Genomic DNA, 12,811 nt, shown 5'->3' with positions numbered 1-12,811 from the left:
TAGCAAAGATCTTCATAGCTGTGGTAAAGAAATGCACGTGCTTTTGACTTCCTACTGTAAGTTAAGAGAATCTCAGATAAATGTGACTTTGAAAAAATTAAATACGGCATAGAGCCTGGGTCTGGCAAAATGCCCTCTCTTCCTGAAATGTAGACATCAGCTTGCACTAATCAATTTGTTGTGAGTTGACTGTGGCCATGGACTTGTCTGGTGTGGGATATTCCTATGATCAGTTTGCGTTAGCTGTCCCAGCTGTGTCCCCTCGTAACCTCTTGCCTGTCTCCATCCTCCTTGCCCTTATAGGGGAGGGTGTGGAGAGAAAACCTTGATGTTGTGCATGCCCTGTTTAACAGCAGCTAAATCATTGGTGTGTTACCAACTGTGCCACAACTGGTAAGCACAGTGCTATAAGGGCTGCTATTACAAAGGTTAACTTAGTAACATCATCCCAGTCAGATCCACTATACCATTTCAGTAATGTCAGTGTTAAGGATCATGCTTTGTGGTGTTACCAGTGAGTTGTTCTGGCACCTCAGGCCTCTTCAGATTGCGGCTTCTCATGGACCTGCTCAGGGTTGAAGCCACAGTGGAAAGAAAAAGCGAAGAGCTATTGTCACAGGGATGAAATTTTTCTGTTTCCTCACATAAAACTGAAATTGGAAAAGCCTCCTGTGGTTAGTATTTAGTTTGAGTTAGTTTGAGTTGCTTAGTTTTATTTTGAATATTTGGTTTTGGAAATGTAAACTGACTTGGAAGAAAGGATGTGAAGACACATCTAATTAACTCTCTGCTTTTTCCCAGGTGAATAAATCTAAGCTTATGTGATAGTTTGTATTGATCCCACTTATGCCAGTGCCCATTAGAAATAATTCCATCATCATAGTAAACTTAATTAGAATTTGGCTTTTGCAATGTATTACAATGTAATTACAATTAACTTGCAATATAAGTTAATTAGAATCAGAGCTTTACAATGCATTTTTGAAAAACAGGACATAAAGCTTCCTATAAGTCAGGAAGATTACTTTTGAACTGAACTTCACATAGAAGTTACTAGTCATAAGGTATTTTTGATAACATATAATAATATATATTCAAACATTTCATATACTATAATGCCATATGCCATGCATGATATTATATGAAACTCCTTTTACTATATTAAAATATTATTATGCTTTATATATTTAGCATGTATTATAGGTTAGATTTATTATAACAATTGTATTAATAATGTATTTTAATGTTTATGTATGTCTGTTTTCTTTATATGAGAAAATATATTCTCACTCTGTTTCTCTCTTCTGCCAACTTAGACCCTGGTACCATCCTCATGATATCAATTGAAAATATATGTCTTATATTCATGCTTTCCAAGCATTCGAAGATTGTATTGCAAGCAGAGTAACAATTAAGTAATCATAGGAAATTAGAACAGTATCCAAAGAATTTTCTTAGGTTTGGTGTGGTTTTTTTTAAGGATCGACATGTAAACTAGTTTGTTGATTTCCCATGATCAAGTTTTCTTATTTGTAGTTTGCACTTTAAAACAAACCCTTTCACTAAGTAATAACGCCAAGATTAAGATCTGACTGTATTTTCACAGCTGCCTTATTAGCACCTATTAATATCTGCAAATAAGAGCTTACAAGCACTTCTGTTACAATATGCCACTGTATATAACATTTTTATGTGGCTTTCTTTTAAAGGGTCCAGGTACCATATGTGCTGTATATTAGCTTAATTTAATTTCCTTTGAAACGGGAATGTGCTTGTGGCTGTGATACTGGGATTCCTCCTGCTTTTTTTAGCTTGTTTGGCTCTGAATCGTAAAGGCTTTGGTCATCATCAGCATGGAAATGCTTTCCTAGCCACACTTCAGTGAAGATTCCCACTGGGCAAAAAGATCAGCTGTCACATTGAATCATTCTTACTGCAGACTTCAGCCATTTGGTTGGGGGAAAAAAACTGTAGCTGTAAACAGCAGCATTTTTCATAGTTAGCCAGAGCAGATAGCAAGGAGGGGACAGTATTCTCTATAAGAACATGACAAAAGATTCTGAGGGTGGCAAGTTCTCATGTTGCACCCACATAGAGGTAAGTGCTTCCAAAGTCCCAGGTTCTGCTAAGTGAAACACCTGCCCTGTGTGGAAAGGGTTTCTGCATTTTAGTTCCAGTATTTTTTTAAGATGTCAGGAGAATAGTCACGTTAGAGTGTTACACTTGTATTTGGGAGATAGTATCTTTTTATTTTTAGTCTTCTCCTCCCCACATGAGCATTTTGCTATTGCAAAGACTACAAGCTGAGATCTTATTCAAAGGGAACACCAAAACCAAGGAATATTCTCTTTTTACCAGTGGCCAAACAGTATAAATGCCTATAAGTTTAGGCAGGTATATATATAGTAATTACAGGCAGTTAAAATGCTACTGAGAAAAAATAATCATCCCTGTTTCTGTATCTTAGTTAACCTTAAGTGTATTAGCAATGAAAGTTGCATTGTTGTCACAGTGATCAACATGCTGTGCTGCTTGTAACAGCACAGGTCCCTGTACACCTCCTTTACTTATCATTAGCAAACTAACTTGTTACAGTCCAGATGGTACAGTTGTACTTTAGGATTTTAGCACGGGACATTGAACAGGATTTATTACTCACAACTAATTTATCCCAGCAGTCTCAGAGAATTCTAAAGCTTGCCTGACTTTGTTGTGGATAGAATTAAGGATTTTAATCACAAAATCACAATTATTTCAAAATATAGTACCCAATCTGTTGTTGTAGATTATACAGAACATATGCCAGTTTTAACGAGAATCTCTGTGTAGCATAAGAGGTAAAATGAGAGAAAGGGGGAAAAAAGCACTACCAAGAGTTTTCATGCAGCTGTTTCTAGTGTTTTATGAATGTGTAAACTGTGTGATTCCCTCTGTAACACAGTGAGATGAATTAGATGCCAATTTTCTATAAAATTTCACATTAAAGAATTAATGTAAGTACTCAGATACGTGCCACAGAACATTTCTGGGTGATTATTGCTCACCTGCTGTGATGATGCACTGTGCATGACCGAGTGCCAGCATTCAGCTTTAATCCCATAGAGCCACATTCTCTAGAATATGTGATTGCCAATCAAAATTTGAAATAATTAATTTAAATAACAAAACATAGCAAGCGTACTGGTGCATGAAAGTGGCCACACTGTCACGGACAGCAAGACAGAATGTATTTGAAATTAAAGTTAATCATTGCAAGTAGTCCTAAAATTCTTCACTTCTGGCTCCTTACATAGACTTTAGGCTTCTGACCTTGCTCTCTGCCAGTTCAGTGGTGAGGCAGACAGCGAGGAGTAAGACAGACATCTTCCTGTGGTTCTCTGCATAAGAAACAGATGATATACCAGCATCCAGACTGGAAGCAAAATGCTTTAAAGTTGAGTTGTTCCCAATACAAGTTCACAAAAAGGACGTAAAATAGGAATGGAGAAGAGCTGAAACCATACTGTGATTTCAGCCTGCAGACGTTCCTGGCCATACGGCTGGAAGCCACTTCCTACGTGTAGATTTTCCCTTCCATCCCCTCTGCCTCTCCTCCCACTTCCTTCCCCTCCCAAGTGCGTTTACTTCATAAGCCATTTCAGTCCAAAAAGGTGACTTTGTAGACACAGGTTATAGCTCAGATGACGGTGACAGTACTTTTAATACTGTGGCACTTGTGCCTTATGTACCACAGTGTGACAAGTACCATATTAGTTAACACAGATGAATAGACAGCTGGAAACTCTACAGAGCTGGCCATAAAATAAGAATGGTTTAATTACCTTTCTCTTCATAGTATATCTTGGTTTTCTGCAACAGATCAAACTAATTGGGTTTTCCCATGTATTCACAAACTTTCTCCCTTGCATGCAGCTGGAAAACTTTGGATAACTTGCAAAACTTAACAAAGAGTGAGTCCAATGAGAATTAAAGTATTTATTGTTTTAGAAATAAGATACTGACATAGTGATAGTTGCTCGACTGAAGATGTCTATGCAGCACTTTGGTATCCTCAACAAATTGTCTAGACCTTCCAGGTGTCATTAGTTGGAATGGAGCTTTCCAAGTCAGCACCACAAGTGCTGGATTTTTTAAATAAGCTTGCGAGCCCACAGGCTAGTCAAGTACTATGAGCTGGTTTTTGCACTTCAAATCAATGTTACTTAGGGATTTTATGTGTTTTGGTGATGATAATAGCATGGACTTTATAATAAACTTTAATCAGAAAAGTATTTTTCACTTGATTCTTCTTTATCTAAGGTCACCCGACTCCTTTTTGATCTTGCAAAGGTGACATAATCTCATGTCAGTTGGAGCTGTGCCACATCCTTGAGCTCTACAGTAATGGAAAATCAAGTTTTTGAAAGACAAAAATGCCCATTCAAGGTCATTATAAAACAATTTAAGCTGCACATGGAAATAATATTTAACATTCATTATGATTCAAATAGTAATAATTCTTTGCAAAAAATGATTAAGTAAAGTCTGAAATAGACAAAGAAAAGGAAGGGCACCGTTGCTGCTGTTAGTAAGGGGGTCATTTTGTGGAATGCTTATTGCATTACTTGTGTTGGTAAAGCTAGGAAAATACCTTGAGGAAGAAAAAAAACAGCAGTTTTGTTCAGAGGTTTCGGATTCATCACCATTGCAATCTGTCTAAATATAGGTGAGTGGAATACATTGAAGTATTGCTTGCTTAAATGCTAAAACGTCTTAATTTACATAATTTGAAACACAAGTATGTTCAGGGAACCAAAAAGTGAAGTGAATGTAAGTGTTGTTCCATGGAAGGGGTGAGAGAAACAAGATATTTACTGTATTTTCTGTAGTTTTCATCAAGGACTGTAATAACCTTAGAGTCTAGGTGATGCAGCTTAAAAACTGCAAAAAGAGAAAATGATGCTGATTAGATCGTGGAAACTTCCACAAAATTTATGCTGCTCAAATAATTTTCTAGAGCAAGTGGATTATTTGTTCATGATAAATACTTGTTCTTTCTAAACCAAAAACAAAGAGAGTAAATATTTAGGTATATTTCTCAAGAAGGGGAGCACATAAAGCAGGGTTCTGGACAACCTGAGAGCTAATAGGAGTGGTCTCTGGGCTGTAGGGTTGCTTTCTGCTGTGACCTGAGAGAAGAGTAACAATACAAGGTTTGTTTGCCTTGGCCAGGGCTGCTCAGCAGCTGTGCCCAGTGCTGAGGCCACCAAGGGCAGGGACAGGTCCCTAGGCCTCCTGAGCACAGACACTGCCTCCGGGACAGCACAAGGGTGAGCAGGGCTACACAGCGGGGGGCCCGTCACCCCCATGTCACAGTGTCACTACCTGGCAACGTAGGAGTCACAATGCCCTGTGGTAGGATAGAAGGGAGCATCCTCCTGTGTCCTGCCAGAGCTGGCCCTGGGGCAGCCTGAAGACATCCCAGAGGAATTTACTTGAGGAGACGGCAGAATTACTTGGAGCAAGCTGAGGGAGAAAGACCAGAGGCTGCACGAGGCTGATGGAGGTTTCTCTGCTGCAAGGCCAGCTCCTGGCAGGGCAACCTTAAAAACCCATCTTTTGGATGGGAATACTGATTCAGCCTTTGGGAAACAGACACCAGCTCCTCACGAGGTAAGAAGAAGCACCCATTCCTGGAGGTTCCTGAGGCTATCAGGCCTTTTCAAATGGAGAACAGTGGCAAGAGCAAGGGAATGCCTTCTTGAAGAGCATTTGAGGAGCACTGCAGAGTTTGCTGTCCTCACCCCCTGTCAAACCAGGGGCAGCAGCCGTAAGAAACAGGATTCAAAGATGTTGCTAGGGGACCCCAGTGCTTTGGAGCACCCACTGGTACCCTGCCAGAGGTGGGAAAGATTCTTGCCCCCAAGACCAATCAAGCTGGGGACATTTGGCCACTCCCAGAAGATGGCTCCATGTTGAGGGAGAATAGGACTTGAGCATCTGTCTCCTGGGAGGCATGACCAGCTGGAGGGATGAGGAAGCAGGTCTTGCTCACATGCTCAGAGAACAGCTGATCACCAGCACTGGCTGGGGTCAGGAAGGAATTTTCCCCCAGGGCAGATTGGCACTGGTCCCCAGGGGATTTTGCCTTCCTCTGCAGCACTGAGCATGACCCCTTGTCAGAGCTCCTTTGGTCCTTTTTGGCTTGATTGCTGCCTGCTGCTCATGCACCACAGAGATGGCCTCTCATGCCCTGCAGCTGGGGGAAGGAAGGCTTTTTTTCCCCCATGGTGCACTAGCAAGTGTCCCTGGGGGGCTTTTGCCTTCCTCTGTAGCACTGAGCACAGCCCCTTGTCAGGGTTCCTCTGGGCCCTTTTTGCTCAGCTCCTGCCTGCTGCTCTTGCACCTCCAAGGCTCCACTGATACCCTGGTGCTCTTGGGCTCACTTTCCCAGTGCAAGTTTGTAGCAGGAGTGAGCTCTGCTCTTCCCTGGGCTTCATTTCCCAGGGGTTCTTGCTTGTGCAAAACAGCCTGGGCTTGCAAGAGCTTCAGGCTTGCTGCACCACTCGGAGCTGTCACAACTGCAGGGCAGGCACGAGAATGCTTGTAATGCATCACTGGCCAAGAAACACAGTTTTGGAAGTCAAAAAGTGTGCTCGTCATCAATATGTGTCCTACATTGGAAAATACTCCATAATGCCATGCACCTTATTTGTGTGTCATCAGTAGCAATCCCAAGTTCTCCTCTTCAGTTCTCTCTCTTCAGAAAACAGGGACTGCTTGGCCTGTATTCCTGCTGCTGCTTTCTGTGGCTCTGTAGCTTTCCTTTGCCAGACTGCAAGGGATGTTTTTTCAAGTGAAACCGAAGTACACATGTACACTGTGTTAATGCTTATGAGCATTGGCTCTGAAACAGATTCAGGAAGAGAAAATCAGACCAAATCTGGTAACCTTTCTGATATGTGTCCTTGAAAGTGTTTTTGGAGGTGAAAAACCCCTAGCATTTCATGTAAATAACAGTCTAATCATTATTCAACTCATGACAAGCACATAGAATAGAATAGAATAGAATAGAATAGAATAGAATAGAATAGAATAGAATAGAATAGAATAGAATAGAATAGAATTACTAATTAAGTTGGAAGAGACCTACAATGATTACCTAGTCCAACTGCCTGACCACTTCAGTGATGACCAAAAGTTAAAGCATGGCATTGAGGGCATTGTCCAAATGCCTCTTGAACACTGGCTGGCTTGGGGCATCCACCACCCCTATAGGAAACTTGGTCCAAGGTTTGGCTACCCTCTCCATAAAAAAATGTATCTTCATGTCAAGGCCAAACCTCCCCTGATGGACGCGGCTTTGAGCCATTCCCAGGCATCCTGGCACTGCGTACCACCCAGGAGCAGAGCTCAGCACCTCCCCTCTCCACTTCTCCTCCTCAGGAAGCTGGAGAAAGCACTGAGGTTGCCCCTCAGCCTCCTTCTCTCCAAACCAGACAAATCCCGAGTCCTCAGCCATTTCTCACAGGACATTCCTTCCAATCCTTTTTCTAGCTTTGCTGCCCTCCTCTGGACACATCCTGTTTACGCGGTGGGACCCAGTTTATGGGATTGCATTCCCATACTGTGATCCCCCATAATATGGGAATGCAATTAGTACAGCTGTAGTGGATTATTTCAGGACATGCTCTTTCTGCATGCATTTGCTTTGTAGGGCCCTTGGAAAGGGGGAGAGCATGGTGTGAAGCATAACTCAAAACATAGACTTTAGCTTCTAAATTTCAAGTAGTTTGAAACGCTTGCTACTTACAGGCTGTCTTTTTCCTAAAAGCCCTTTTTAAAAGGACAGGGGTCCCTCCTGGCAAGGGACCTTGTCTCAAGCCTCCCTCTGCCTGCTGATCCATCAGATCCACATTTGGACACATGCAAGGGCCTGTCTCATCACACTGAGCTTGCATCAGAATGTTGAGATTCTTTAACTGCAGAGACACAGTCTGGCAGCTCTTTTAACTCATTGCAGCAGTTTTGCAAATTACCAAGTGGGTGCTAGAAGACTATTTTTCAGTTTCTATTATTAATTTTAAAAAACCAAACAGTGAAGTTCTTTTGGGTCTGAGTAATATCATCAGCAATTTCAGCAGTATCTTCAAGAGCTAACAATTCTTCCTAGATTTCTCTAGGTATTTATACACAGAAGGAGACTGAATTATCATACCTGGAAGGCGAAGTGCATGATTGTACATTCCCCTTCCATATTCATCATAGATAATTTTAATCCCTCAGGTGACACAGGAGAGCATGCAGTTGATTCAGAGACATTCGAGATTGACTGCTGATCAAATCCACTTGCTCTTCTTTATTCCTAAGAACTCCTGCCCGAGTCACCCTTTGGTAGTGACTGGGCAAACTTTATTTTTTAACCCTTTCAGCTTCAAATCTGATGACCTACTTCAGCCAGCATGGCTGTGAGTCAATGCATTGCCCAGGCACATGCTGGGAAGCTCCACATTACAGACTTTATGTTCAGTACATGAGAGAGGAGGTGTTACTGTCACAGAGGCACATATTTACCTACATTTACCAATCTGGTAAGATTAGTCGGCCAAGCAAGGATTTGAAGAAAAGTTGGTCAGCAGTGGAAAACTTTAAAAGTTTTGATTTAAATAAAACATTACAAGCTGCTTTTGCAGAACCTCTGCTTTTTTGCTGTCTGCTACCACGTCACTGGTATAGGAACAGTGTTAGAGAATCAACAGCTTAATCAAATGGAGTAATCTATATAGAATTTATGAAAGTCATGACCAAATCTTTGTGTGGAAATTAATTTCTTCTTTTGTCTTAAATGGATTTTTATTCAGGGAACTTGCTTGAACGTACAGCTTGTATTACATTCATGCCTAATTATTATTTTATTTGTATCCTACTGTGGGGAAGATGCAAGCACTGAGCAGATATCCACAAAGCTCTCTCTTGGACATGAAATTTATACTCTCACAAGACTAGATGGTAAATATTGACCTGATCCCATAATAGCACTGTTGAGACAGGTTATTCACCTGAATTTTGAAGCCATACTGCTTTGATGACTCTCTCAAGTTGTTCATCACTTTGTGCTTCTCATCAGTTCATAACGGAAAAAGATAATAAGTTATGCAGATTGCTTATTTTTAAGATTAAGGTATCCTTCTGAATCATCATTGGAATTCTTTTTAATTAAGCTATCACTATATGATAATTCTCAGTAAGTATTTAAAATGGATTGTCATCTCAGCTTTAAAGTTTACTAAAATTTTAACCAATGAAAAATTATGATGTTGTTTCATGAGCTGTCCAGAGAATCATAGAATGTCCTGAATTGCAAGGGACCCACAAGGATTATCGAGTCCAGCTCTTTTCCCTGCATATGACAACCCCACAGTTCACACCATGTGTCCATGGGTGTTGTCCAGTCTCTTCTTGAACACTGTCAGGCTTGGGGCCGTGACACCTCCCTGGGGAGCCTGTTCCAGTGCTCCACCACCTTCTGGGTGAAGAAACTTTTTCTAATGTCCAACCTAAACCTCCCCTGGCACATCTTCCTGCCATTCCCTTGGGTTCTGTCACTGGTCGTCTGCCCCTTCTTTTCCCCTTGTGAGGAAGCTGTAGGCTGTGATGAGGTCTCCTCTTAGTCTTCTCTTTTCCAGGATGAACAAACCAAGTGACTTTAGCTGCTCCTCATACAGCTTCCCCTCTAAACCTTAACCAACTTCATGGCCCTCTTCTGGACACTCACCAGTAGCTTTATATCCTTTTTATCCTCTGGTGCCCAGCACAGCACACAGTGCTCCAGGTGAGGCCGCACCAGTGCAGAGCAGAGCGGGACAATCACCTCCCTTGCCCAGCTGGCAATGCTGTGCTTGATACACCCAGGACAGGTTGGCCCTCTTGGCTGCCAGGGCACACTGCTGGCTCATGTTCAACTTGCCATTGACCGGAACCCCCAGATCCCTCTCCATGGAGCTGCTTTCCAGCCTCTCGTCCCCCAGTCTGTGTGTACAGTCAGGGTCACTGTGTCCCAGGTGCAAAATCCAGCACTTGACCTTCTTAAACTTCACGTGATTGGTAATTGCCCAGTTCTCCAGTTTGTCCAGATCCCTCTGCAAGGCCTCTCTGCCCTCGAGAGTGTTGACAGCTCCCCCTAGTTTTGTGTCATCAACGAACTTACTAAGCAATCCCTCAAGTCCTGAGTCTAAGTAATTTATAAAGACATTGGAGAGTGCTGGCCCTAAGATGGATCCCTGAGGAACCCCACTAGTGACTCTTTGCCAGCCTGAAATTATTCAATTTACTAGAACCCTTTGAGCCCGGCCCATCAGCCAGTTGCTTACCCACTGCATTGTGTGTTTATCCAGCTGTATGCTGGACATCTTGTCCAGGAGGATACTGTGAGAGACCGAATCAAAGGCTTTACTGAAATCCAAAAGGATCACATTGACAGACTTCCTTTGGTCAACCAAATGAGTAACCTTGTCATAGAACAAAATGAAGTTTGCTAAGCAGGACTTTCCCCTCATGAACTCAGTCTTACTGTCCATGGTACTGCTATTGCTTTTAGCCTTCTGTAGAGGGTTAAGATTGCGGGGTGACAATAAAACCCTGGCAGATGTATTGTTAACCTCCTCTCCCCCCCCACTTCCCCCTTTTTCCCCCTCCCTCTCCCCCCTTCCCACTCAGGACAGGCGATCGGGAGGGAAAGAAGAACAGAGAGAAGAGAGTTGGAAAAATTAAAGATGTTTTACTAATGCTACTAATAAGAATAGAGAAAATAATACAAAATATACAAAACCAATCTTGAAAGTCTCAGCAACTGCAGAGCCGGCCACCAAAGTCCTGGATTAGACTCCGCAGCCAACTGGAGCTGGATTCAGTCTGTCACTAGGCCTCAGTTCACAGGGATGAGTAGCAAGGTCCTCTCCTAATGTCAGCCATAAGGAAAAAGGGATGAGATCCTCGTGATCTCCCACTTTTATATGAAGTATTCATGTGAATGGAATGTTATACACAGTTGGTCAGTTTCTTGGTCACTTGTTTCTCGTCGCCCCTCTCGCGAGATGTCCATCCATGCTTATCAATAAGTTTGCATTCCATTGCTATGTTTACCAAAACATGGGTCTGGTTCTCCAGGAAAATGCAGTTAATATGAAGGCTTTAGCTGACAGGCAAAATTCACTGAAAGAGAAACTTGTTTTTAACAAAACCAGGACACCTTCAAATAAGCCTTAGACTTCAAATAAGACTAAAATTGCATCATCCTCTCACTTGCATTTGTGTTTATTAAATATGGATCTCTCAGATATTAGTATTATTTCTTCTACTCTGTTTTCCTGCTAAAAGAAGATGGATAGTCACAATCCAAACAGACTGTCTTTGTATTTGGTTTTTATAATACGTAATAGATATGACACAATGCTATAAGTAGTTACGACATATGTTTAAAAAATTTTCAGAGACTAGAAGCAAAACAATGGTAGACATCTTGTTGTGTGCAGTACAACCATTATTATGACCTGTTTTAGGAGTGCAGCTCTGAATTTGTAATCAGGTATCAAGCTGTGAATAAATTCAACCAGTTCATTAAAAGCATATGCCTCTAAAACTGCGGGAAAGCCAGCCCTGTTAGATTGCTAGAGTTTCCACTAGGTCTGTTAGCAAGAGGTGTTGTTAAAACCATAGAATAACCATTTCATAACCTGGCAATAGCTTTCTGTAGTAGTAATTTTGACCAAATGCCTGTCTTAGTAAATGTTGGGTCCATCTCTTGTTCATACAGTTAAGCAATAAAATGTCCAGAGTAAGTAGTTTGTCTTGTGTAAAACACTGGTACACATAACGACTGGTAGCTGTTTCTGGATGGGGTTTGACTTTTAGCACAAATGGGCTTGCTGTAGAGTTCCTGATGGATTTAGATTCTTTTTTTCAGGAATCATATTTTTTGAAACTAGTATATTGAGCTTTCTCATGCAGAATATTCATACTGGTGATAGTCATAAGAAATTGAGTTATAAGACCGATAGACTAGAAGTAGCCATGTAATAATTTTAAGTTTTTTAACGCTTGGAAAAAATGATAGTGATAACTATGAAATCACTGGAAATTGATAGTAACAATAATGCCTAGATATGTGCTTTAGGCTTAATGCTGTTTCTGTATCTCTCCAGCTTCCTTTCCTCAAGAAGAAATGCTTATGTGGTTGTTCCGGAATTTCTGCTGGTAGTGAGTCTTTGCTAGTGATTAGACTTGTTTGAAAAATGACTGTCTATCCATTGACAAAGGTATTATTCCATGTTCAGTCACATATTTCTCCAAGATACTGGTTTCTCAGATCTTTTCAGAACATCAGAGATCCGCCTAATAATAAAACAAATGGGATCAAATCTATTTCTTCTACTAGCACATTAAACAAAACAGATTCACCTTACCTGTTTTATGCTTTTCTGTAGCCAGAAACATTAACATTTCTGAGGATCCTGATGTTTCTGTTTTGTTTATTGTGACATCTTCCTTTAAGGGAAATGCAGCTAGAGAAAGACTAGGACCTAGGTTCTTTACAGGATTTACATCTGAAGATGTCCACTAACCTTTGTGGGAATAGGATGCACAGTCACAAGGCAGGTACTTGAATTCTGTGTAACATAAGTAGGTAGACATAAGCATTGAAGAGTGGGACTAATCACAGCCAAAATACGAAGCAGTGTATTGTGAAGATTGCAGGTGAAATTTATGGCCTAGATATATCTCAAATGAGAAAATACCTGTGTATAGTAATGAGAGAAGAAATGAATATTCATTC

General features: G+C 41.2%; 1 protein-coding gene across 1 annotated transcript in view; it reads left to right on the top strand.

The window, feature by feature from the left end:
• Window positions 1–12,811, top strand: part of CNTNAP2 (contactin associated protein 2) — a gene marked incomplete at its 5' end in the record, with an annotated part of 1,159,740 nt that overhangs the window by 693,335 nt on the left and 453,594 nt on the right. The gene's annotated exons all lie outside the window — the stretch shown is intronic.

This window comes from Streptopelia decaocto (assembly GCF_964273445.1).
Source record: "Streptopelia decaocto genome assembly, chromosome: 2".
In the NCBI taxonomy this organism is placed as follows: domain Eukaryota; kingdom Metazoa; phylum Chordata; class Aves; order Columbiformes; family Columbidae; genus Streptopelia; species Streptopelia decaocto.
Note: the sequence above shows the minus strand (reverse complement) of the source record. Positions and strands in the feature narration are given on the sequence as shown.